Source organism: Equus asinus, chromosome 1 (genome assembly GCF_041296235.1).
Source record: "Equus asinus isolate D_3611 breed Donkey chromosome 1, EquAss-T2T_v2, whole genome shotgun sequence".
Lineage (NCBI taxonomy): Eukaryota > Metazoa > Chordata > Mammalia > Perissodactyla > Equidae > Equus > Equus asinus.
The window spans coordinates 31,374,481-31,398,012 of NC_091790.1; the positions used below are offsets into that span (position 1 = coordinate 31,374,481).

The window sequence follows — 23,532 nt, forward strand, 5'->3', positions numbered from 1 at the left end:
TTTGGGAGAAGAGAAAAGGTTTCATGTACGCTTAATTACAATGACCTAAGAACTGGTGGGGAGCTCTGGGCACACAGAGAGGGGTTAATTTTTACCAAATACACAGCTTTCCTCTATCTTTATTTTCAAAGTTTAAGAAGAAAACAAGTATTTGCCTTACTTGAGCCAAAAGTTACTATCAACACAACCTTCTTCTTAGTCATTGCTCTTTTTGGAGAGAAGGCTGGGCTCTAAATAAGCATGTAAATAAAGTTATCAACAAGTAAGATTTCTTTTAAAAAGAGGGGCGGGGAAAGCGAAATGGGAAAAGAATCTGACCAGGACTCAGAAGCCGGGCTTGGTGAGCTGCGCGAGTTAAGGGCTGGTGCCCAGCATCCCCCAGACGCGTTCTCCCCTGTGTAAATGGAGAGACATCTCCTCCAGCCTCCATCGCCTTTATCAGCAAGACTCTACAGATCAAAGGGGACCACGCTCGTTAAGATGCTCTGAAGAATGGAACATGCTTCATAAACTAAAAGGTGGCACCTTATCAAATTGACCACATTCATTTGATTCCTTCCGTGTTGTCACAGGGCACCAGATGTCATCAGGCCCTTGGTATACAGGCTCTGTTTTTACACTACGACTTCTCGCTTGTCGTTCTGAAGGCACCGAGTCTCCCCAGTCCTCAGAGCTCCCGGGTCTGCATTTGTGATGAGAGAGGTATGGTTCAAGGCACTCTGTTTAAGACAGGACATTTCAGGGGCGTCCCCCGCACTGTGCAGAAAGAAGCCAGCAGAAGAGAAAGGTCAGATGGGATAAAGGGCTTCCCACAGCCGACACGCAGTACTCCCAATTTTCATTCAACAGCAGGGCGCTCTCAGCACTATTCTAGAACACCACTTGGCTTCTAAATCCTCTAAAGCGGTAATAAATGTTTCCTACCCTTTTGAAGGCAGGACACTGAGCAGAGTGAGGGGCACGGAGGGCAGCCTTCCACAGGGTGTCTTCCTCTACAGCAGTGTCAGTCCCAGTGCTCATCACGCCCTCACCCCAGCCCCAGCGACAGGTCACACTTCCAGACAAGCCACGTGTTCCGAGTCTTCATTGTAAGTACACTAATAAGTCAAATGGGCAATATGACTTTACGACTTTATCCCTTTATGACTGAGGAGCAAACAAAGCAGAACCTGGACATCTGAGAAGATGATAAGCCAACACATTTATAAATTCCCAAATGGCGCTCACTCCCCAAATTATCAGACTGCTCTTTCTCCACCTTGTAATCACTACGTGACACTTTCAAATCTCCTGAGATTACCGGATACAGGTTCACAACTCACACAGAACATTCAATCCCAACGTAATTACAATTCATAGAGGCTTCTCAAATTCATACAGGGCATCTGTGTGCGTAAGCAAACAACCGAAAGAGGAACAGATGCTTTTCCTAAGCTCAGAAATCAGTGGAGCACGTGATCTGCCAGTGAACCGGTGACCCTGAGCAGACAATGACAGCAAGGAAGGACAATCCACTGGTACACCTCGATTTAAGTGAATGTGATGTGGGAAGATCCAAATTTACAAAGTTAAATTAGCGGATTTAAAAAAAAATTGACAAAAGGATTGCGTCTGATAGCAAGCTCTCCCTATGCATTTAAAATATAATTTAACTTAAAATATTTTATTTCTACTCAGGTTTTCAGGAACATTATCTCCCATATCCAGCTACCCTGCTTAATTAAACTTGGGCCACAATTTCTGAGTTCAAATCATGCTGATATGAAAATTGGCTATAATTTATTTAAAAAGAAATTTAATTTTAAGAAAAAATAATTCCAGAATTTGTTTAGCATGTTCATCTCTGCAAGTGACTGGATATCTTCCTGGTAGCGGCAGTGGCAGCATTTTGTTTTGGGCCAGCTTTCTGTTGTATTGTTTTGTTTTGCTTCCATTTTTAATGCAAAGCTTAGGTGCTTCCACAGCCTGCATCTTTTCACAACTGTCAGCAATTGGGGGTGTCCCTAACACTTTCGCAAACTGGAGCAGGGGCGTCCTTTCTGCTCAACCTCAATGACCTCTTTAACTGCTCCCATCCTCCCGGTAGTTACCATGGCAGTCACCATTTTCGACGGCCACTCACCAGTTCTTCCCATGAAATTCTAGAACACAAAGAAAATAGTCTCTCTCTAGACACTTGGGTCACAATAGGAAAAACATGGGTGTTGGCAGCCACGATCTGTCACATGCACTGAGGAGTAGAGGAGGCTGGTCTGTAACAGAAAAGAAGAACTCAGAAGCACTGAGGGAAGCTAAGCGATGGGGAGAGAGACAGAACAGGTGAGCTTCCCAGGCCATCCACAGAGCGGTGTTCCAGCCTCTGGGTCCTGGCCTGAGGCCCGGGTGTGTCCCTGATGACAGTCCAGGAGACAACCCAGAATCCTTCCAAAAAATTCCCTGTTTTGTGTGAGTGAGTCCAGGTAGGTCTCTTTTCCTTGTAACCACGAATCCCCGAACTAACAGACTCCAGTCCCTTCTATGGATTGTTCTGAAAGAGGCAAGACAGAGACCTACAGGTGGCAGACAGAACCCTGCAGGGTCTGCAGGCCAGAGAGAGGCAGGCGGCACCTCAGAACCTGCTTCTGTGGCAGGGGCTGAACCAGGGACCTCCAAGCACATGCATCCTCACCGGGTGCCCACAGGTCAGCTCCACTCGCTAACCTACCGAGTGACGCGACGTTAGAGGGGAAGGGAGCTACTCTCTCTCTCTGCCACACCCTTGTTTTAAAGCACAGCACAGGGCAGACAAAGCAGTCTTCAGGACACCACCAAAAACCACCGGGCCCGGAGACAGGGCTTCCCAGGCACGAGCCCAGCAAACCCAACCCAGAGGAATGGGGCCCAGCACCCTCATTCCACCCAGTCAGCTCCCAGAGGGAGAGGAAGGAACCTCCTGCTTGGAGACCAAAGGGACATCAACTAGACAGAGCAATGGCTCTTTATACAAATGTGGTGCCCGGAGAAGAAGCACCCACTCTTGCTTAAGTACGTCTAAATATTTGGTTAAAACATGACCCATCGTGATGGCCGCACAGCAATATGAATGCACTTCACGCCACTGCACTGTACACTTTATAAATGTTTAAATGTAAATTCTGTTATGTATATTTTACCACAATTTAAAACAACAACAAACAACATGACACAAGCAACCTGCTGGTGACAAACACCGTGGACAGTGTTACACGTGACAGCATGAGGATAAGGGGTTCCCCCGCCATGGGCAACTCGGTAGAGAACTGGGGCTGAGCTGAGCGGTCAGCGGGGTAGGCAGAGAAGAGCTGTGGTTTTTGGGGGGTGGGGGCAGGGACCATTGAACCCAAGCAACCATCTCCTGAAATTCGTAACAACAAAAACTCACTCCACAAGGTCTGTTTCCCCCCACCCACTCCCGCCTGATCAGCACAGTCCTAACATTACTAATTTCTAAGTATTTCAACATAAACTCCTCAGAAGTCACTGCTGGTTTCCTATCAGCCACAAACAGATGGCAACCCAGAAGAGTCCTGTTCCCATTATGCCAACTTGGCGGGAGGCTCACCTGCCGCCACCTGAAACACGGATCCCTCCCACCTGGACGCAGGAGGCTCCCAAACGCAACTAAAATCCTGCCCGGATGCCCACTGATCAGCATCCTTCAAAGCTTGGGGGGGAAGTCTCATTACAACTCCGCTAATTAATAAACATAGGGAGGGCCCACATCACATCCTAATAGCATTACAGGAACACCGCCGCTTTCATTGCAGCTCCACTCTACGGCTCGGGCAGGTTCCCCGCCTGACTACACTGGGATGCAATCCAGTTTTGCTAATATATCCATATGCATGAGGATCGGGGCAGACCTTATTATACCAAACCTGGAGAAAAACCTTTGGGGATGCTAAAAGTTCAATTTCAGACACATTAATACCTCCTTAAAATTTTATTTACAACGAAACCATCTATCCTGTTTTTATAACCCCAACATAGATTTCTTGGCCGCAACTTTTTAACTTAAATGATCAAACACTAAGAGAATGACAGACTGTTCACAAATTATGCATAAATTAGAAAACACGAAAGCTGCCTCTGTGTGTGTGTGTGTGTGTGTGTATGCATGTACACACACACGTATATACACTGGCAAGGAGGAGGAAAAGAATCTGGATTGTTTCTGTCATCAGACTCCAGGCAGAGATGCTCTTCTGTGCTCTCTGGACATAGCCGCTGATCGCCAGGGCCGTAACCCGACAGCTCCTCGCCCGCTCAGCAAACCAAACTTGACTCTCTGCAACGTCAAGCCCAGTCTTCTTTAGCAGGGGCCGCTTAAACTAACCGTAGCTCATTGTACTCCTGCTATAACCCCAGCGCTGAAACCATTCAATGGCTCTGCTCTTGCCATAAAGACCGAAATCCTTCGATGTGGGATACGAGGCCCAGCATGAAGAGGGCTCTCTCTCACCAAGGCCTCTGCCCTCTGACTACATCAAATTCCAGCTTTCCGCCCTGCACTTCTCCTTCATGGGATGAATGAATGAAGGAATCGGTCGATCGGTCTGAGAGCCACCGCACCAGCCAGCAGGTCTTCGGGCACATGTAACAGATAACCCCAACTCCAACTGCCTTAAACAACAAGGAAACATCTCACAGAACAAGTCCAGAGGCAGGTGGCTGCTCGGCTCTCAGGAGTTTTCCCTGCTGTTTCCTTGGCTGTGTCCTCTCCCCTGCTGACGTCACGTTCAGACCGCAGCGAGATGGCCAAAACAGCTCCAGACATGACGATTCTCGGAGGAAAAGGACTACCTTTTCTAGTGTTGTCATTTTAAGGTTGAGGAGTTTTCCAGAACCTTCTGGCAGACCTCCCTCGTATCTCATTGGCCAGAGCCAGGTCTCTCGCTTAGCCGTACAGCAGTCAGCGATGGTGAGCGGGACCAGCATGACTGGATGAAACATGAGGATTGGCCCCTGTGCTGGGGACAAATCCCGTTCCCCACAGTCACATGGGGACAGGGAGGCTATCCGAGCAAAACCCCGATTCCACTAAGAAGGGCAGGAAGGATGTTGGATCTGCACTCAACAGGGTCTGCTAGTTATCGATCTGGGATACACGCTCTGGTTGCCAACCCTGCCTAAGACTGCCAAGAGCAGACCTCCCCCACGGGGCGTTTATAAAACTGGCAGCACCAGCTCGGGGGGAGCCCACAGGGCGAGCGAGGGGGTGACAGCGCGGACGCAGCACTTTCAATCAAGTCCTAAGACTTCTGCTCAACAGTTAGAGGGCTGCGGGCAAGCCCCTTGGCCTCGGTTTTCTCACAAAATAAGAAAATACGTGCTTGACAAAATGTGCAAGGTTGCCGTGAAGACCAAAGGAAACAGCATGAGGGGAAAAAAGGCTTTGTAAACCAAGCGTCACGCATATGAAAGCAATGATCATAACTTGCAACGGGAAAAGTCACAAGCCACCGAGAAAAACTCTGGAGAAAAGAAAAAGGCTGACTCCTGGCCAAACTGAAGCAGGTACAATCCATGAATGGACATCTACTTTAAAAACTCTGTTTCCAGTGATTTCCCTGTGACTTGGTTGGAGGGTTCCCGATATGACCTACTGACCCCCTCTAAAAGTGGCGGCGGAAGACACAAGCTCCACAGAAACCACCTTCCGGGTCTATGGGAAACCAAAGGCAGGGTGCTCCTCTCTGCTCCAGCATTGATCTCACCTCCTCAGGCAGGCACAGCAATCACAGGCTCACTACTTTCTAAACGGAAAAGTGGCTTTTCTACAAGTCAGAAAAGCTTAAGAAAATTTAAAAGTGTTTTCAGCTGGGAGAGGGGAGACCAATTTGAACACACAAGTAGACGCTACTGGTTACCCAGGAGAGCGCTCAGCCCCACTCACATTAACTCGCGCAGGTTGAGACGCCTACAGACGGTAGATGCAGAAGCATCGATGGGCTCCCTGCTAAAGTTATTTCCATCAGGCAGTGTAGGCATGAAGCCACCCAATACGGCTTTGTTCTACCTACTTTCCCGTCTGCCCTCCCCACCTCCTACTTCCATTGGTCTGTCTCCAAGTAAGGGAGGGGAAGAGTGGGGCGAGCAAGTCACAGAGATTTTCAAACCTATCTAAAGAGTAAGACGTGCCTTTATCTTTGCCAACCACATTTTCCCCCACTAGATACAACACGCTTCTTCTAGGCGATAAAGTGATTCCGGAGGGCAGTGATATTCTGGGCTTACTTGGGTGTCCAGGAACAGAAAAAGCTCCTCACAATGAGGGTGCCTTTCTCTCTGAGACTCAAAAATCAACAACACAGCGTGATTTTCCACTCCGGTCCAGGCAAAAGAAGAGGTAACTGCAGGAGCAAAGGCATCTTAGGGAATCACAATGAATGCAAAGTGGGAGCAGCAACCGGCAGCTTGGACAATGGGAGAGGCATTCCTCTGGCCAAGTTCCTCGTGGTACCACCCACGCAGAACAGCGCCCCCGCCCAGAGGTACACTCCTGCAGCAGATGTGCCTAATAAGACCAATGATCAAGAATATTGTCCACCTGGGGGGCTGGCCCCATGGCCTAGCGGTTAAGTTTGGTGTGCTCCCCTTTGGCAGCCTGGGTTCATCCTTGGCACGGACCTACACCCCTTGTCGGTGGGCATGCTGTGGCAGCGACCCATATACAAAATAGAGGAAGACTGGCATAGATGTTAGCTCAGGGCAAATCTTCCTCAACAAAAAGAAAAAAAGAAAAGAATATTGTCCATCTGAATTACACATACGTGTGTGAAAGGACTCTGTAAACTATGAAACTGCCACATTCCACACAAACACAGTGTTTTGAGCACAGCTATTCTACAGAGCGTACTGCTATGTGTGGTCCTGCCTCTTCAAAATCCACCCCACTGAAAGCAATGTAGCACCCCAGAAAAAGGACATTAGTGAAAAAACCAGTGAAATCTGAATGAAGTCCAGAGTTTAGTTAATAACAATGCACTAATGTTAATTTCTCAGTCTTGACAAAGGTTCTACAGTGAGGTAGGATGTTAACATTAGAAGAAGCTGGGTGAGGGGTATACAAGAACTCTCCATATACCTTTGTACTTTTTCTGTACATCCTAAATTAGTCCAAAATAAAAAGCTTATTTTAAAAAGTTTAAAACACCTGTCTGCTTAAAAAAAGAGAGAAAGAAAAAAAGAAAAGAAAGAAAGAAAGAAAACACTCCACGGAAAAGACTTTCTAAGCAAACCATCAAAGTAGAAACTATGAGATTGACAGACTTGACCACATAGAAAATTTAAACTTTCATACATCAATTTATGTCATGAACAGAGTCAGAGTCGAAAGGCAACCAACAAACTGGGAAATATTTATAACACACAAGAAAAGGCGTTAATATCCATAACACAGTCGACTTTTTATTTTTTTAATGGCTACATGCCTTGGTGCTCTATCTGCTACAACCGCTTTCAGACATTTCAAACCTATGACATGTCCAAATTCAAGTCCAGAGTCTCCTTACACCACGGGCTTCTGCCCGTGCCACGCCCAGCCTCCGATGCCCCAGCCTGGGCGTCCTGCTGGAGCTGGCAGAGCTTCACGCTGCTTTCCCCAGAGCAGCGAACTTCTGTGTCATCAGTTTGACCACTCCTAACCAAAGTTTTCCTCCAGAACCCAAAACTCTTCCTCTTTTGGGAGCCCAGTGTATCAAGCTTGGCTACTTTGTGCCCACAGAAGGGAAAAGGGGTCAAACCACAACCAGCAGTGTTGTGAAGAGACTAAGGTGTGCACAGACCCTGCACGGCAAAACTAGAGCAAGTTTCAGCACCAGCCGATCAGATGGACAGAAAAAAGGAGGCAGGGGGCTGGCCCGGTGGCACAGCGGTTAAGTTCGCACATTCCGCTTCGGCAGCCTGGGGTTCGCCGGTTTGGATCCTGGGTGCAGACATGGCACCGCTTGGCACACCATGATGTGGTAGGCGTCCCACATATAAAGCAGAGGAAGATGGACACGGATGTTAGCTCACGGCCAGTCTTCCTCAGCAAAAAGAGGAGGATTGGTGGCAGATGTTAGCTCAGGGCTAATCTTCCTCAAAAAAAAAAAAAAAAAGGAGGCAGGAAGACACTCAACACAGCATTCACCCCCTCCCACCCGGAGCCTCATTCACCTGGGTTTCTAGAGAGACTCACATATTCAAAGAAAAAGCATCCTTTTAATAAAATACAGTTACATCTAACTCAGCACTTTATATTAGAACCAACCTATCTTAATAACTGTTTGGTTTGTTGTTATTTCTGAGTTAAAGAGGACCAGAGAACTTGAAGAGAGAATATACTTCTTTCAAGACATCACCACATACATGTAGTTTACATTAAGTCTAAGAGTTAGAATCATATTAATTCTTAATGACTAAAATCAGTCATTTTAATATTATCATATTAAAAATTAAGAAGCAGAAAGTTATTAATCTCATGCAACATTGATAAAAACAACACAGAGGCCAAGAAACAAAATATTTTTCACAAAGAACAGTGTGGCCATGATTAAAACCACTGGACTGAAAATTCAGTAGCTAAAAGTCTGCATCCCAGTTGATTAACTATCTTCTTCCAATAACCTCAGGCGGGTTTCTGTTGCCCCGCTTATCTGGAATGTCTTATGCTATGGATAGTTTACTTCTCAAGATAACATTACTGCTAACAGACAGGACCTAAGGCCAGGTAGACAGAAATGAAGAGGAAGGAATTAAACCGAAATCTTAACTTCTAGAAGCTCATCCGTGATCTAATTTGTGAATGAGCCCGGACTCCCCAGCACGCCTCATTCTTCAGACGTCTCACCTTGGGTCCACTTTACCGCTCATTAGCACCAAAGGAGGTGCAACTCAAACCAATTTTGCTCGTCATTAACAAGCTAGTAAAAGGTTTGATAATAAGTGACTGAAATTAAAACGTTGAAGTAATTGGCTTAAATGGACCTCCAGAGATTATAAGAATCTTTCACGTGACAGTGCCTGCCCTAATGCCCACAATGAGTGGGGCTGTCTCGTACACACCCGAGAAATGGATCAATTCCCACTGCCAGGCACATGCACGTTTTTCTGTGTCACGTCAAAGAGAAAGAACTTCACCAGCTGAACATGAGCGAAGACGGCCAAGGAGGTTCCACCTCTATGACCATCAGTCAGGCAAGGAGACCACAATTATTTGCAAAACACAGAAAGCTAAGAAAGGGAAGACACTGTGACATCCCAAGGCTCTCAGAGTTAAAAACGCTAAGTCATTTCTGAACCATCAGTCAACCTCGAGACTTCTCTACTTATTTACAATAAACTTAGTACATTCAATTCAGAGAAGGCTGATTTCACAGCACTTTCTAAACATTATTGCTTCTACAGACACCTCTTAAAGAAAAGCACTTTAGTGTAGGAGGGACCTACGAAGGCACTTAGTATTTCTCTATCACATTCCTTGCACATAAATACACATAAGACTCAGATCCTATTCACTACACTGTATCGCAAGATTTTTCAAAACAACATTAATTTTAGTTGACCACAAACTTAAATCTATTCCATACAGCAATGGAATCATGCAGCTTTGTTAATAGTCCAGAAAAGGTCTGGCAGTGATTAGTTAAAATTAAAGGTTGAGTAATTAGACAAAACCGAATTACGGTGATAATCTGTAGACGTCATACATTGGCACTTTGCTCTCCACTGCTAATAGAAACCTGGCCGCCATAGGCATTAGAATGGTGAGGAGGGAGACACAAAATCAAACACGAATAGGAGGCCATCAATCCATAGCGCTGGGAACTGATGCTCTAGTGAGCAAAACGGAGAGGTTCTGGGCAGCACCCCAATGCTACACTACTTAATTTATTCCCAAGCCCCTCAGAGTCAAAGCTGGGTGAGGAGACATAAAAATATCTGTGCCACCTGCCTTCTCACTTTTGTCACAGTATTAAAGACTATTACTCTTGGAATAAGGTAAGCAAACTGTGAACTTTCTATCGTTTAATAAGAGTTGTTGGGTTTTATTCTGAGCATTTCGAATGTTACAGAATTGATTTCATTCTTTATTTCATACAGAGCATAAGCCTAACTTCTTCACGTTTTGACATCTAACCACTGGAGCTGAATCTGTCCATCCGGCTCTGTGGCTAAGAGGGTTGTGTGGAGCTTAAGAAACTGATCCTGGGCGAAGATCATCCTGTATATTCTCAGCATACGGTAACATCACTACTGATCAACTTTCTATGAATATTAAAATTGTCCCAGTACAAACAGCTCAGCCTGTCGCTCATCAAGGACCTCTGACACTACTATGTTTCACAGCAATCAGCAACAAAGCCATGTGCTTCCCCAGGGAGGTAACAGATACTCTTAGGAGCCACAAACGAAGGAAAAGTACATAGGGGGACAATAACATGGCCCTGCAAGGGTTTTCTGCACAAGATTCCCTTTGTCTCTTGCCAGAGATAGAAAATGATACACACGCAAATCAGGAGTAACTGCCTTGGAAAGAAAAACTGGTAAAAGAAACATTCAGCAGAATGAAAAAATTCTGAACCCAGTGACACCTGTCTGTAACATTTAAGTGGAATCTGCAAACACTGAGCAACAGTTTCCGAAAGCAGCTAACAAAGAGCTTGTAGCACCTGGAGCTCCACCCACTAACTAGCTGGACCAACAGCTGATACTTCAAAGTAAAGGCTGAGACTTCTGTCACAAAAATTGTTCAGTAAAAAGGCCAACTTCTTAGCCCTAAACAGACAAGAAGAGATCTGATACAACAGAAATTTTAATCCAGTGGCTCTACTATGCCCATTCCAAACTGGGAGACAATGTCCAAGTGTTAAGACTACCAAAAGGAGGGGCCGCCCCCGTGGCGTAGTGGTTGGGTTCAGCACACTCCACTTCAGCAGCCTGGGTTCGCAGGTTCAAATCCTGGGTGCTTACCTACAGCACTTGTCAGCCATGCTGTGGCAGCAACCCACATATAAAGGAAGATTGGCAGAGATGTTAGCTCAGGGCAAATCTTCCTCAAGCAAAAAAAGAGGAAGACTGGCAGCAGATGTTAGCTCAGGGCAAATCTTCCTCAGCAAAAAGAAAAAAAGACTATCAAAAGAAGGAACAGCAGAAATAATTGTTAACAATGTAATGTCTGACATTAAGTGTTAACAAATCCTTTCACATCCATTACGGTCTAAATTGAGTCTTTAATTTTTAAAAAATGAGAAACTATTATCTTAAATTGTAGTGTATGTTATCTTTCTCAAAGCTCTTTCACATCCATTTTGACCTAATTGTGCTTTGGATTAAAAATAATAACAAGAAAGATGTTCAAATAAGTATTATCTCACAGCACCTCTGCACACCTAAAGAATAACTATCTACACTCTACAACCCACAACACCATTACTACTGGAGACTTTTCAGAAACACCACTTTTCAACTCTATTCTTAAAATACCCTTTCTCTCAAGGGGGGGTATCCTTGACACCACACAAGTAACAAAGACTTCTATTCCTACCTACTGACATCAAAGAAATATAACTGATTCTGAATTAACCACATTTAAGGGGAAAACAGCATCATTTTTTTAAATCCATGAATAACCTAAAATTTTATTTTGACCCACCATTTTCTATGAAAGCAAAAAACCAAATAGCATTGACCCACTGGTGTAGGTCCTAACATGCCAAAAAGGGATGGTAAAGGGGAAAAAAAGCCCAAGTTTGCCAGTTTGCAGTAATTTATGGAGATGTAGTAATTAATTCAATTTTCTGAGCAAAGAACTTATTTAAATTTTTTTTTTTTTTGAGGAAGATTAGCCCTGAGCTAACATCTGCTGCCAATCCTCTTCTTTATGCTGAGGAAGACTGGCCCTGAGCTAACATCTGCTGCCAATCCTCTTCTTTATGCTGAGGAAGACTGGCCCTGAGCTAACATCCATGCCCATCTTCCTCTACTTTATATGTGGGACACCTGCCACAGCATGCCTGCCTTGATAAGCAGTGCAGAGGTCCGCACCCAGGATCCGAACCAGCAAACCCTGGGCCTCCGAAGTAGAACGTGCAAACTTAACCGCTGCACCACCAGGCTGGCCCCCAGAATTTATTTAATTTGAACTGAACATGTAGCGGGCATCTATCTCCTTGTCTCCCGGAACGTCTTCCCCTTTCATTAGTTACAAGCACCCCAACTCTCCTTGTGACTCCTCTACCATTCCATACAGTCTTTGTGGGACTGTCAACTGAGAGCAACACCAGACACACACATACACGCGCACACACACACGACCAAAGGGTGGGCAAATTACCCCAACCAGGCCAACCATATTCTCTCTCCAGGAAAACCAAATCTTATGACATGAGAATGAAACCAGTTGGTACCATCTTTCAGACCATGGCGACTGAAAGAGACTCTCCATTAGGCCCTGAAGCCACGATCCTCAGAAGTGAGTTCTTTGCGTGCGTGTGTGTGTGAGGAAGATTGTCGCTGAGCTAACACCTGTACCAGTCTTCCTCTATTTCATGTGGGCTGCCGCCACAGCATGGCTTGATGAGCGGTGCTAGGTCCACGCCCAGGATCCGAACTGGCAAACCCCGGGCCACCAAAGTGGAGCACGCAAACTTAACCACTACAACTTAACCACTACGCCACTGGGAGGAGGCAGGTTCTTGACCTCTGAAACCCGGCTGCTGCGCACTTTATATGCCTACGTTACATGTAAGTGCTATGCCTACAGTTCTGGAACCTCCCTTTCTTACTCAATAATATCACAGGCATCTTTCCAGACTGGTTAACATAGTAATCCATATCACTATTTTCAATGGCTGCACACAATGAAGGTACCGTAATCTATTTAATCAATTCCTTACTGAAGGTTATTTACTTTATAACTGTACATAGCAAATACTTCTTTACTACATACATGTATCTTTGCTAACTTTTCCTATTATTTCTTTAGGATAAATCCCTAAATGTGCACTTGCTGGGTTAAAGGCTGTGCAAATTTTACACTTTGATAGACAGCAGCAGCGATTTAGAATGAGTGCATCCATTTATACCCCTGCTGCGACGGGAGCGCACATTTCCCTCATCTTCACCAGCACTGGGAACTCCTATCATCCTGATTCCCGTTCCAAACTGGGAAATGCCCAAATATTAAGACTACCATGACGGGCCGGCCCCATGGCCACGGGGTTGAGTTCGCAGGCTCCACTTCAGCGGCCCAGGGTTTCACCAGTTCAGATTTTGGGTGCGGACCTAGCACTGCTCATCAAGCCATGCTGAGGCAGCGTCCCACACAGCACAACTAGAAGGACCTACAACTAAAATATACAACTACTTACTGGGGGGCTTTGGGGAGAAGAAGAAGAAGACGAAAAGATTACCATGAGAAGGAACAGCAGAAGTAATCATAATAATACAATACTTTAGGGCTGGCCCCGTGGCCGAGTGGTTAAGTTCGCGCGCTCCGCTGCAGGCGGCCCAGTGTTTCGTTAGTTCGAATCCTGGGCGCGGACATGGCACTGCTCATCAGACCACGCTGAGGCAGCGTCCCACATGCCACAACTAGAAGAACCCACAACGAAGAATACACAACTATGTACCGGGGGGCTTTGGGGAGAAAAAGGAAAAAATAAAAAAAAATCTTTAAAAAAAAAAAAATAAAAATAATACAATACTTTATATCTTTATATTAAGCTTTACTAAATTGTTTCACATCAGACAGGTCTAAATTATATTGCCAATATAATAATTAAGAGACAGTGTCTTAGTTGGCTCAGGCTGCCATAAAAAATACCATTGACTGGGGTGGCCTAACCAACAGAAATTTATTTCTCACAATTCTGGAGGCTGAGAAGACCAAGACGAAGATGCCAGCAAGGTAGGCTTCATTCTGAGGTCTCTCCTCTTGGCTTGTAGGCAGCTGCCATCTGGCCACGTGCTCACAGGACCTCGTCTCTGTGCACGACTTGGGGCGGGGGGCGAGCCCCAAGCTCTCTGGTGTCTCCTCTTAGAAGAGCACGAATCCCACCATGAGGGCCCCACCCTCATGACCTCAGCTAACCCTAATTGCCTCCCAAAGACCCATCTCCAAATACCATCACAGTGGGGGCTGGGGCTTCAACAGATGAATTTTGGGGAGATACACGAAGTCCATAACAAATGGTATCTTATTTTTGCTTTTAATTTCATTTCCTTAACTACTAGTGAAATTGAATATTTTAGTATGCTTACTGGTCATTTATTCTTCCTTTTCTTCTTTTAAAAATGGTCTGTTCTGATTCCAAATCTGGAACAGGAAGGTTACAGGATGAGCCTAGAACATCCTGTCACACCAGAAAGCAAGGAAGGTACTATAGATTACTGGAGGCATGTCATAAGGGCTTGGAGCCAACCTAAATATGTCTCTCTGCCCGAAAATAGGGCAATTTGAGCATCAAAAAGACAATAACTGAAAGAGACTGAAATATATCATATATGCTAAAATAGAGGAGTTCATAAAGATACTCAAAAAAAGAAAAGAAAAGAAAAAAGCTCTCATCCATCACCGCTGGAGGATGCCAGGGAACCAACTCATGATTTTGAAAAGTGGGAAATAAAGGGAAATAATCAGACATTTTTCCCACCCTTCCTATACAGCCTATACTTCGGGGTGAGCCCTGCATACTCTTCCATATAGCAAATTACACCATCATATTAGCATTAGCTGGAAAACAAAACCATCATCTGCATCAGCCACAAATGTCAGAAAGATGTACCGTATGTCACCACTCACACGGAAGGGAAATGACAGGACCCAGCAAGGACACAGTACGCATATTAGTTTTATCCCCCATGCGTTCTACGGTTTTAAAAATGTACTGTGCACTAAATAACTAATTTGTTTTCCTGTTTTAATTAAACAAAGGTATCTATAATTTCCAGTGAGAGCTCCTGATTTTCATGAGGTTACTGTGGTTGTTAACATTGAGTATGTTAAACTTTAGAATGTTTACAAACAAAATGCAGTATATACATACGATGGAATATTATTCAGCCTTAAAAAGGATTCTGACACCTGCTACAACATGGATGAACCCTGAAGACATTAATCTCAATGAAATAAGCCAGTCACAAAGGGACAAATACTGTATGATTCCACTTACATGGGGGACCGAAAACAGTCAGACTCATAGAGACAGAAAGTAGAAGGGCGGTTGTCGGGGGGGGGGGGGGGGGTGGGGGTGGGGGAACCACAACGGAAGCTACTGTTTAAAGAATATGGAGTTTCAGTTTGGGAGGATGAAAAGTTGCGAGATGGATGGTAGTGTGGGCTGTACAACAATGTGAACGTCCTTAACGCCACTAACCTGTACACTTACAAAGGGTTAAGCGGGTAAATTTTATGTATATTTTGTCATCAAAAAATTTAGTATGTTTAATATGTTCACATTTAATAACTACATTAACATCATCCCAGCCAAATTAAAAGAAACTTGACATTTTCATTACACATTCCCCGCTCCTCAGCAGTCTGAGAGCAAACGCACAATTTCACTAAGGCTTCTGGTGATACTGAAAACACTTCACCGAATCCGAAACAGGAACCAATGCAATAACTAAATCAAGGCATTTCATAACAGAGGTTCCACTCAAATTTTTAAGGCATTTGCTGAATCATATGCACAGTGGGGCCACTCACTCTCTCTTTGATCTTTCTCCATCCACAGGAGAGAGCACGAAAGAGACCGTAATTGATAACATAAATACAGTGGAACCGATGAAGAACCATGTCCTGGCTCAGCCACACACGTGGTGGGCACTCTATAAACATTCCTGAATTCGGACACTCAGTGAATCTGCAGCAAAACCAAAAAGAAACCCTGGGCGTCCCGTTCTGTCCCACAGTCCACGTCTAGTGAGAGGGCTGAAACTCGGCCTGAAGGCACGCTGCCGTCTCCTCACTGTCCTTTTATTACCTGGGGTCTCAGCATCAGTGTCAGATGGTTCAACACAAAACAGGTTTCGTGTACCACATATCCTTGTATGGGTTAAAAACAAATTTCTTTTTCTATTCAGAGTTGTGGTGGGAGAAAAAGTGTGAATAACCAAAGCGCCACTCTTCCAGCTCCATATGAAAACTAGAAAGTTCAAGAAGCACACATCTTTTCTAAGTGAAGAAGTCATTGTTTTAAAATATACAGTAATAAACGCACTATATTATTATTTCTCAGGCACAGGAAGCAATCCTGGCTTTCTGCTCTTCCCCCATGTCTGAAACCTCCATTGTGTTAAAAATGCTTTCCTGTTTCATCCCTCTAAGTCAAAAGGCACACTTCTAACTCCAGAGGTCGACACCGCCCCCATGCCATGAAAACACTACTTTCCCAGCCCTTCTAAACGAGAGCACTTAACAATTCTTAAAGGAAATTCACATCCTCTCACAACTCTTTCATACAAATTAAGTATTATTCCTTAAATTGAGGATCTAAGCACTAGATTTGGCTATTCACACTTTATTCACATACTCATTTGCGCGACAGTAAATTATCAAGAAAGAAGGGGGGACGCCTGAGACCCTTCCAGTCTGGATGTGGCCGTCACTGCACAATGTTGAGATCAGCTTCTGAACTGCCCCGCCAGACGGCCAGGAGTCTAGGTGGTTGCTGTAGGGATTGCAGTGTGGCTACGTGCAAGGTGCCCTGTCACTTCACATCCATCACAACCTGAAACCCCAGCGATCGGTGCTGCCGGGCCTGGGGACGCAGCCGCTCCAGGACCACAGCACCATTCCCACTGGCATCGCCTGCAAGAACTAAACTCCAACTGCCAAGAAATGGAAACCCCAGACACAGAAGGAGAGGCAAAAGAGAGGGACCACCCCCCCGAAAAATGGATTTTTACATTCTTCAAAAGCTTAGAAATAAATGATTTTCCCTGCGCTTTTGAAAAAACCTGCCCCTTCACAATCCTTAAGGTGCCGCTGAACTACTGCAAAATACAAAAGGGGAGGACGGCCCCCAGAGAAATCAAGGAAAGAGCTCCCCGCAAAGGGGAGCTGACTGTCCCCAAGGGGACAAGTGTTAGAAGACTTTCTGATCACCATGGCAATTTAGCAGGTAAGTCACATCCACCCCCGACAGGACTGTGTCACCCTCATTTCCTCCCACCATGCGAGATGACCCTCACCTTGCCAACCTTGAAGTGGTGGAACAGGCAAAAGTAGACACCTCTCCGTGCTAATGGCCCCGGCGGGTCAAACTTCCCAACCAGCATCGTGCACTTTGTTTTTCGGCGCAGGGAAGAGAGAAAGGGTTGGCATTCGGGGCGGAATCTCCGTGATTTGCCAGAGGAAACAGCACAGACCAGACAGCAGAAGCGCCAGCATTTCCAGGCAGCTGCCACGACAGGTGACCGGGCCGCGCTGCAGACACCCCACTCGCCCGGGGGCTGCACGGAGGTGGGGCGCGCAGGAAGGGGCCGGAGAGAGGGGCACAGCCTGGGGCACGCGAAGGTGGGCAGAGGCCCGGGAGGGAAAGCCGCTCCATCCCGACGCCGGGGAGGAAGAGGAGGAGCGCGGCCCCGTCTCCCGGGGGAAACCGTTTCAAGGGATTTTTCTGTCTCCACAATTAAGGAAAAAACATGGCTCCAAGCCAAACGCCTCCTGATTTACACACGCACACACACATGCACACGAGCGCCCCATTTTCTCACACGCCGAAACAAAAGGCGAAAGCAGCTCGACAGCAGCCCGCGCCGCCGGAGCCCGGGTGGCGGCCCGCGTCCCCCCGCCGCGCCCTCGGAGAGCCCACCCAGGCGGCCGCCGGCCCGGAGCCGCCCGCCGCGCCCCCGCCGCTCCCGCCCCGAGGGCACCGGCGCCCGGGCGGCGATCGGGCCGAGGCGGCGGCGGCAGCGCCCGCGCCCGCTCACCTTCGCGCGGCCGAGCGGCGGCCCCCGCTCCTCCGCGCCGCTCCGCCTCCGCCTCCAGCAGCCCCGCCGCCGCCGCCGCCGCCGCCGCCGCCGCCTCCACCTCCCCCCCGCGTCTCGGCCGCGGCTCCGCCTCCCTCAGCCGCGGCCGCCGCCGCTGGGCCCGGCTCGGCGCCACGTGACGCGCCACGTGACCCGGCGCGGCGGGCAGGCGCCTCCCCGGCCGGCCCAGCGCCCCGCGCCCCGGCCGTTGACGCCCGCCCGCGCCCCCCGCCGGGAATGCCGCCCGGCCGGCCACCTGCTCCCGCTCGCGGCACCCCCGACTCCACGCACCCCGCAGCCCCTACACACTCGGCGCGCACACTCACGAGCACACACGCGCCCACGGACACACGCGCGCGCGCGCACACTCACACGCGCGTGCACACACGCACATCCCGCAGTCCCCATCCCTCGGGGCTACTCCACAGCCTGGACAACAATGAAAACAGTTAGTAACTAGTCTAGTCTGAACCCCGCAGACCCGAGCAATCCTCCCTCCCCGAAAATGTACTGACTTGTGCGCCGCCCGAACTTCCTTTGAGCCGGGAGTGGACATCACACTGTGTCTGACGTGGAAAGCCACCGGAAAGCACACAGTCGCTTGTGCTGTGAACCAGCGTGTCTCCCCATGGGGACAGTCAGTCAGTGTCTCTGATGGTGATGATCTCACATATGGGATCTCTTTTTCAGTTGGTCTCGTGGGGAAAAGACCCGATAACGTCATTTTAACTCACAAAGGGAAAAAGAATTCACAGCCTACCACACCCCCCCGCCCCATTAAACTGATATCCTGCTAGGAATGGAAACTTTGTGCATCCGTCCTTCACTTTCCATCATGTCCAAAGAAATCGCACGGCTGTTTGTGTGACCATTCATATGTGTAGTTTTTAGAAAATAGACAAGATCAGCATCATTTCCTCCTTGATGGGGGGCAAAAAATGCCCTATATAGTGAAGTATAGCGGCCACTCTTTCCAAGCGTTCAGCACTCTTTCCTATTTTGTCTATTTGCCAAATTTTTCAAATCAGCTTCAGATTTAAGAATTCCTGCTTCTGTAAACTTCTGGTTGTCAGAAAGAAAATTAAAGAGTTGGACTGATTCCTTAAATTCTGAAATTCCGTGCCTTTGATTTTATAAACGTTGGAAAGTGCTACCTAGACGTTTTTAGCTTTAAAAAAGGTAATTTTTAGGGGCCGGCCTTGTGTCCGAGTGGTTATGTTCCTGCGCTCCGTTTCTGTGGGCCAGGGTTGGCAGGTTCGGATCTTGGGTGCCGATGCGGTACCGCTCATCAAACCATGCTGAGGCAGCGTCCCACACAGAACTAGAACGACCTACAACTAGGATATGCAACTATGTCCTGGGGCTTTGGGGAGGAAAATCAATAAATAAATACGGTAATTTTTAAATGATATTTGCCTCATGCATGTAGGTACATGAATATAGTACATTTAATAGACATATTAATATCAGCATTATTTGATAATATTTTATAAGCACTCCTAAAATTAATTTTGAAACCTGTAGGAAATTAAACATTTATATCTTGGAGTACCTTAAACATAAAAGATAATCCTCCTCAATCCAATGTAAAGAGTATTATGTTTCAACTGAGGGCTCAGCGTCGCGCAGAGCACTGTAGAGAAACTGAAGGAAATACACGATATGGCCCTTACCCTCAAAATTTACAACCTCTAGGGGCCGGCCTGGTGGCAGCAGTTAAGTGCGCACATTCTACTTCAGCAGCCCGGGGTTCACCGGTTGGGATGGCGGGTGTGGACGTGGCACTGCTTGTCAAGCCATGCTCTTGCAGGCGTCCCACATATAAAATAGAGGAAGACAAGCACGGATGTTAGCTCAGGGCCAGTCTTCCTCAGCAAAAAGAGGAGGATTGGCAGCAGATGTTAGCTCAGGGCTAATCTTCCTCAAAAAAAAAAAAATTTACAACCTCTAAACAGAATTACTTTAAAATAGATACAGAACATGTTTTCAAAAGTCTCTTGTCTCTTTCACACACACAAACACACATGAACTGTGATCAACAATCAAAGACCTGGAGAAATTATGAAAAAACTGACTCTTACCATCAGACTTTAGAGAGTTAGTGAAAAGATTAAAGATAAAAATATGCAGTTGAAGAACCACCTTGATCTAACAAACACAATCTATAGAATAATATAAAAGCGATTTAACAAATACCATCAAGACTGAAGGACACGGGCATTCTGTCTTCTCTGAAATGAAAAAATAATAACATTGAGACCACTTCTCTAACATCACAGCTTTCCTTCAGGCCCACATGTAAAAACTCTTTATTCCAGGACTATTGGGCACACCTACAGCCACCTCTCAGCCAAACCGTGAAGGTCCCCTGCAGCTTCCCATGGTGTTGGTGGGTACATGAATGGTCTGGAGCAAGTGTCTTCATGGAAGTCCTGCTTCTACCACTTATGAACAAGTGACAACAAGAACAATATTCCTAACACATTGTTTCTTTAACCATACAATCAAATAGCAATATCTACATGGCTGGGCTGTTGAAAGAATTAAATGACATAATTTATGTAAAGTGCTTAGTATACTGCCTGATATATGATAGGTACTCAATCAAAAAGAATAGGTCAGGTCTAGTAAATGCTCACCACAGGCCAAACACTGTGCCTTGTTGGTTCTTATTTTTACTATTCTTTCTCCATTCCTCCCAGTAGGTGCCCTCCACCCCCCACCCTACCCCCCAACCCCCTTAGGGACCTATTCTCTCTCTCTGCCTTTTCAGAACAAAAATGTTTTCCTTAAGACATTTTAACTTGAAGGCTCATTTACAGTAATCTATTAAAATCTGTTGTGAATCTGCATCTTGAGCTTTAAAAAAAAAATCCTTCTGGGGCCAGCCCCATGGCCTAGTGGTTAAGTCTGGCACACTCAATTTTGGTGGCTGAGTTCAGATCCCCGGCATGGACCTACACCACTCATTGGCAGCCATGCTGTGGTGGTGACCCACATACAAAATAGAGGAAGATTGGCACACATGTTAGCTCAGGGCCAATCTTCCTCAAGCAAAAAGAGGAAGATTGGCAACAGATGTTAGTTCAGGGCCAATCTCCCTCAGAAAAAAAAACCTTGAAAAAATCTTTCTAATTATGAAATGAAAATGATTGTCTCCGGGATGGCCCCATGGCCGAGTGGTTAAGTTCATGCACTCCACTTCACTGGCCCAGGGTTTTGCTGGTTCAGATCCTCAGCATGGACCTAGAACCACTCATCAAGCTATGCTGAGGCGGCATCCCGTAGCAGAGCCAGAAGGACCTACAACTAGAATATGCAACTATGTACTGGGGGGCTTTGGGGAGGAGAAGAAAAAAAAGAAGATTGGCAACAGATGTTAGCTCAGGTGCCAATCCTTAAAAAAAAAGAAAGAAAATGATTGCCTCTTATTTAGAAATCTGAGGCAACTGGGAGCCATTAGGAAGGAGATTTGGCCATGGGGACCCTTCCACTGGCCTTTGAAATCCCACCAGTCCAATAATTCTCATTTTGTTGTTTTTAAAATACTTCTAAATGTTAAAAAATTTGGCAACACAGTTGAAGAAATTAAACTAATCCACAATAATTGTTAAATGGTAATTACTAGAAGAAAGCGTCTCTTTTATGACTGTCATGATTGTGACTCCCCATAAGGGCTGTCTTAGCTCTACATTCAAGTTTGAGAAAAACTTACCCTGACAAAGCTCCCAAAAGTCCTGAGAGATAGGTGACCTTTCTTTGAAATATAAGGTCTCATATCTCTCACACTGTCCTTACATCTCATGTACGAGATCCTTGCATCTGCCCTGAGTCCCACAGTGAGCTCAAAGCTCACACTGGATCCGACAGGCATCTTGGTATCAGGATGACAACTCGGTTGTAAGGTAGATACTCTACTCTCAACATTTGGCGGCACACCTGTGAAGGAGCGTGGGGCTAGCATGGCAGCTGAGCGCCACTGTGCTACTCTAAGCCTGGGCCTGAAGGCACAGGGACCAGAAATCACAGTGGGTTAGTCTCTGTGCCCTTCCCTTCTCTCCCCACTTCTCTGCACCCCTCCCTCCCTATCAGGGTACTCTAAGACATCCAGATACTGAAGATCCAGAAGCTCTTCTCTCAGGGCCTCTTCTGCCTCCCTGTCACCCAGCATCCCTGGTCACATCTCCCCCCGCTCCCAGCCACAACGTAATTCAGAGCCCAAAGTTTCTGCTGACTCAAGCCCTTCAGTCACCCAACACTCAGCACAGAGATTGGGAAACTGGATCCTGCATCTAGGGAGACAGAAAGTGTCCATGGCACAGGAGCTAAAGCTTTTGGAGAGTGAGATGCGAGGTTTTTCTCTTTCAATATGTCCTGAGAGCCAAAAATGCCAGCGCCAGCTTAGGCTTCATTATGGAGATACAGCATTCAGAAGAAAGGAGGACATGCCGATGGAACACTGTGCTCTGCAGAGCCAGCCACGTCCAGACTGTTTCTCCGAGGTCAGGATGCGACCACAGTCGCATTTTAAGAAGAACATTGATAAGGTGCCACACAACCTGTGAAGAGCGACCAGGATGGTGAGGACTCTAGAAGCTGTGTTATAACATTGTACAGTTTCTGAATAGCTGTTGAAGGAAACAGGAACGTTCAACCTGGGAAGAAACAGACTTAGAAGACTGTGCTGGCGAGCTTTGTACATTTGAGGGCAATGATATGAGAGTATTACTCCTTTTTAATTATTTGTTGAGCTCCATCTTTGGACCCAGCACTGTCCGAAACAAGAACCAGTGTGTGTGGGTTTATGGGAGGAGAATTTGGTTCAGATAAAAAAGCAGCTTCTAATAGGGTGGTCCATCAGGGAAGAGGTAGCCTTGAGCCCACCCGAGCCTCTCCTTTCACTCCTGCAAGCTGGGCTGCACGCACGGAGAGCAACCAAAGGGCCCTCCTCATCTGTCTTACAGCCTGGAGCCACTCCTTGGCTCACTGCTCCCTCCTCCCATGCTGCTGAGTGCCTTGGGAACCAAGGGAACACCTGGATGCAATGTCTAGGGCCAAGAGTACTGCGCAGCTCACTCTGGAAATGAAAAAGGGGGTGCCTGTGGCATAGAGGTTAAGTTCGCACGCTCGCCTTTGACAGCCCAGGGTTTGCACGTTCAGATCCTGGGCGCGGACCTACACACCATTCATCAATCCATGCTGTGGCGGCATCCCACATACAAAATAGAGAAAGACTGGCACAGATGTTAGCTCAGGGGCAATCTTCCTCACCAGAAGTAAAAATAAATAAATAAATAATGAATCTCCTCATAAAATGCAATAAAGTTCAGTTGAAAAGTGTTTTAAAAAAGAAAAGAAAACAGGAGAAAATGGCTTTAAAGAGAGGGAGAGAGAACACATATAATCGTCTCCTTCTCTCATCGGGGAGCGACAGTTGGTGAGCAGGCCGCCATCCTTTGCCCCCCACTTGAAGCGTCCTCTCCTTCCTCCCAGTCCTTTCATTGCTGAGCCGTCCTTCAGGCAGCCCAGAATTCTGACGGGGCCCTTTCTGAG

General features: G+C 46.6%; 1 protein-coding gene across 2 annotated transcripts in view; it reads right to left on the reverse strand.

The window, feature by feature from the left end:
- The window catches only part of TULP4 (TUB like protein 4), a 229,559-nt gene extending 211,510 nt beyond the window's left edge, over positions 1 to 18,049 (reverse strand). For both annotated transcript variants that reach the window (XM_070483936.1, XM_044760737.2), the window contains exon 1: positions 17,941 to 18,049. The gene's annotated coding sequence lies outside the window, so the exon portion shown is untranslated. The remainder of the gene's footprint in view (positions 1 to 17,940) is intronic.
- Between the last annotated feature and the right edge of the window lie 5,483 nt (positions 18,050 to 23,532).